Consider the following 4705-nt stretch of genomic DNA (forward strand, 5'->3'; position numbering starts at 1 on the left):
TTTAATGTTAGTCTTTGACACTGGTATGTTACTACCTGTTTAAATGTTGTTAATATCTACTGTTGTTTAATGTTAGTCTTTGTCCATTTTCTGTTACAACCTGTTTGTCCCCAGAGTGGCACAGCGGTATGTCTGCGGACCTACAACGCTAGAAACGGGTTTTGGTACCCGTTGTGGACAAAGCATAGATAGCCCATTTTGTAGCTTTGTGCTTAACTTCAAACAAACAAAGTAATATTACCTGTTTAAATGTTGATAATTTCTACAGCTGTTTCATATTTAATGATGACTTTTGACACTGGTATGTTATGTCTACCAACAATGTAGGATCATTAATGGATCCAATTCATATCAAAATAATTTATTCTCTGTTTTTATAAAAAAAAACACACCTTTGGCTCAATAATATTTAACCCTTTATATTACTTATAATGTACCCAAAAAGGAATTTGCCCTAATGTTACCCTACTTAACAAATATACCGTTCATGATAAGAAATAAAGTCAAAAACAAATTAACACAGCCTATATGAGAATTGAACTCAACCATATTTTAACAACCGAATGAATATTAGAAATCTTGTTTCTCTTTAATGATGAAATCAAATAGTTAAATAAATCCATGACTGTGTATCAGTACGAAAGTTCGAGTGGCAAAGAAACGTCTAGACGAACGACAGCCAGGAGACAAGAACCAACCAACAAGCACCTGAACTTCACAACGATAAATCTAACACAACTATAAGAACAAATATTGAACTATAAAGACAAACCACCGAACAAGAGACGCTTCAAAATCCCTCTCAGACAGAAAGAGAGAGATTTATGAACACGTGAACCTAACACGATAATCTTGAGAAACCCCAAGAACTGGAAACAAGCTTTGACAGTTTTAATTTGTGATATGTATTTACACATTGAATTAACCATCAGCAAGAAATTTTATAATATATTAAATAACGTATGTTGCAGGGAACTAAGCTTTTAATATCAAACAACTGTCATTAGGGAACAGTCTTGAAACATGAGTTTAACGTTCAGCAGAAACTTACTTTAGTGATAATCCTTATCGAACCAGCATCCTTCTAGCCTATCCTCAGCTAGCAATATTTAACTTCCTATTACAAGGAACTTGGGAACACCTCTTTCTATCCTTGACTGTCCAATCAGAGAACATGGAAATGAAGACAGCTTTTTTTACAATTAACTTCTACAGGAAACATTGCCTATTGGTGAAACGTCAGAAGTATCCTTGAAATCTACTGAATCCCATCCAAACCGTTTCGTAACCAGATCTGAATGTTACTTATAAATATAAAAGAAACGACTTTGTACAGAGCTGAAAACTTCCCCTTCGAAAATCTAGAGAACATCAACCAAAAGGTAAGTTATTTTACACATGTTACGAAAGTTATACCACAATATATTTTACGTAAACTTAATCTTGCACGTGCTCCATTGTCACATAGAAGATTAGTTTAAGAAAACGTCAGTAATATTTAGGTTGATGAATATATTTAAGTCTCTTGTCAGAAATGTCTTCTATGTATGTGGTTAAATTGATAAAAGAAATGAAGATACGAACTAAAGATCTTAAACAAAGAAAGAATTTTTGTCCAGTTTTAAAGTACGAGTGTATCCATCTAAAATATCTCTTAAAGTAAAAACCGGATTTGTTGTCACTTTGTGTTCATCACTGTAGTATCTTAGTTACTCAGTCTGTTTACTTTATTATTTTATGATGAAAAGGTGGGTTATTTGCGGTGAAGTATGAAAACGACACTTGTTGTAGTTCTTGTCGTCTGCTTGTTGTTGGGCTGTTTCATTCTTCCTGAAGTTGAAGGTCAGGGCTCAGATGTTAGAAGAGAAATATATCGTAGAAGATATGGTGGAAGAATTATTGGTGAATATGTTGGAGGATATCGTGACTATGGAAGATATCAGGGATAAATAAAGGTTACATACATCAACAGTTTAAGGTAAGGCTGTAGAAACATTAATTGATATAAACTACATTGTTAAAAAACAACAACTCTGCATCACATTAATATTAGTTTGTTTAAAAGTAACTGGTTTTATTATTTATTTACCGAAACTCAGCCGCCATAACAGAGTAATTCTGGGTGGAGGAGCTGTGTCAGCAAGCTTAACATTAGTTGTTTTGTTCTACTTTTATTAGTGTGGGAAGAAAACGTTGATCATCATATATATGATTGTACTATACTTAGAACATTAGTTATTTTGTCCTACTTTTGTTAGCGTGTGAAGAGAGCGTCGATCATCTTATATATGACTCTACTATACTTCAAACATTAGTTGTTCTGTCCTACTTTTATTAATGTGTCAAGAGAACGTCGATCATCTTATATATGATTATACTATATTCTGGAATGTTTGTGGAGGTCACGTGCCCTGTGCTCCAATAAAATTAATAGACAGTTTAATAAAATATTATCAACGTAACGTTACAGTATTTTAGAATTAGCTACTTTAAGTAACATAACTTGATAAAAGTTTGATTGTGATATTCAGGATATCACAGCCAAAACAATAACGATACCATCACTTTTATTACATCAACAACAGTTATTAATAAGTTACATCAGTATTTAACTTTACGTATCGTCTTCTGTTGACAATAGAGATTTGTACGATTGAACACAAAGGTGTCGACCTGCATCCCTGTCAACAATAGTTGAATTTATTGATGTGTTTTAAAAATTATGTTCTGTTTGATTATTCCAACAGTTACTATTATTGTTACCTTGGTTATGGTATCTTATAAATAAGAACAGTTGTGGATATTAAAGACTTGTGTAAGCTGTAATAATGTATATACTATGTTGTATGGTACGTTATAAGCATTTCGTATTTGTATTAATTACTGTGTTTACACTTTAATTTTTTTCTCTTTAAATGCAGATAATCAGACCAGGAACTTGCAAGAGACTTATCATTATGGATTATGGATTTTCTAAGAAATGTTTACAAAAACTGGTGTAGGTTTTATTTTGTAAAGTAGAATACTAGATAGCCCATAGAATAGTTTTACAATCAATAAACTGTAAGTGAATAAACAGTTGTATACTTCAGTCTGCAATGTTTACAGTTTGGTCAGAGAAAAATAAACAGAAAACAACAACACAAAGTCTGATAAAAAGAACATTTCATACCAGACAGCCAGGTCACAATACTAACGTAGAAAAGTAATTAACTTTTGATCGTGCTTACAAATATTAAACATAGAATGTTTCTGATAATACCAGTCGAACAGCCTGATGAATAATTTAAACTTTTTTGAAATACTGTCTACTATACACATTACGTCATTTCTACAAACTGGTTTTGAATGTTTTTCATTCACTCACAAATCACTCAGTTCATAAGAAGCCTGGTAAATCAAAACAAAGGGATCACTTGAAGTGATCGAATCTTGAGGAAGTTGTAAGATGTGATGTTTTGTTTATATGACGAACAGGTTTCTATAAACTTTTTGTATGTCAATGCTTTTCTGAATTTATTCAGTTGGTTCACTTGGCCATAGTTAAACAGTGAACGATCGTTTAAAAAGATCTATTATAGTAGATGCCAGTAGAGCTATTCATCTGTTAATATTGCTTGTTTTCGCTATGGCACTTTTTACAAAACCCTTTTTTGTACATCTTAATTAAGAACGTTTTTATTATTAAAATAGTTATAACTACATTAAATAAATATATGTCCTCGAATTTTCAATAATTTACGAACTTCCGTCTTTTTTAGAATAATAGTTAAATGATGTTTTATTTTGCTTCCAATTTTTAAATACATATGTCGAGAACATACTGCTCGCTAAGTATTTCACGACCTGTTTTTACTGAACATGTTCTTATATTACGTTTACTGGAATTTGAAAACGTAATGCAAATAATGATGTCTTACGGCAAGGAGCCCGGCATGGCCAGGTGGATAAGGCGCTCGACTCGCAATCTGAGGGTCGCGGGTTCGAATCCCCGTCCCACCAAACATGCTCGCCCCTTTTCAGCCGTGGGGGCGTTATAATGTGATGGTCAATCCCATTATTCGTTGGTAAAAGAGTAGCCCAAGAGTTGGCGGTGGATGGTGATGACTAGTTGCCTTCCCTCTAGTCTTACACTGCTAAATTAGGGACGGCTAGCGCAGATAGCCCTCGTGTAGCTTTGCGCGAAATTAAAAAAACAAAAAACAAAACAAACTTACGGTAAGTTTACACGTAACGTAAACATCTAGGTTTTGATTCTACGCTATGGACAGAGTGTATATTACCCATTGTGTAGCATAGCACTTGAGAATATAACAAATTAAAAAGATACACTGGAAGAAATCCTTGTGATATTCATTTTGTATTTTTGATTTCTTGCAGTACAATTAACACAACTACAAACACTGGTTGGTGAATACAGAAACAAACTGAGATGTTGTTCTGTTAAAATAAATGAGACTTTTCATAAATAACAAAAACAAATTAAGTAAAATAGCTGTTGAAATTCCAATAAACATCCATAAGTAATGATTAAACTTTTCACTGAATGACTAATGTTACTCCAGCCAGAGATAATAATTATAAAAACTATCAAATAAACAATAGGTGATGGAGTTTTAGTGTCAAATATTAAACTTAAGAAATCTCACCTTAAAACAGAGGTTTGCCAGGTTCAAGATTCTGAGTTTGTTATTAAGAAGTCTTG

The 4705-nt window shown here is 32.8% G+C and overlaps 1 long non-coding RNA gene across 1 annotated transcript; it reads left to right on the forward strand.

Annotated features, from left to right (window-relative positions):
- The first annotated feature begins 1281 nt into the window (after window positions 1–1281).
- On the forward strand, window positions 1282–3091 carry LOC111083564. Its single transcript, XR_002609111.1, has 3 exons — window positions 1282–1382; window positions 1749–1978; window positions 2922–3091. It is a non-coding gene; the product is annotated as an uncharacterized LOC111083564 (long non-coding RNA).
- Window positions 3092–4705: the final 1614 nt, after the last annotated feature.

The sequence above is a fragment of the Limulus polyphemus genome, unplaced genomic scaffold (genome assembly GCF_000517525.1).
Source record: "Limulus polyphemus unplaced genomic scaffold, Limulus_polyphemus-2.1.2 Scaffold10104, whole genome shotgun sequence".
Classification (NCBI taxonomy): Eukaryota; Metazoa; Arthropoda; class Merostomata; order Xiphosura; family Limulidae; genus Limulus; species Limulus polyphemus.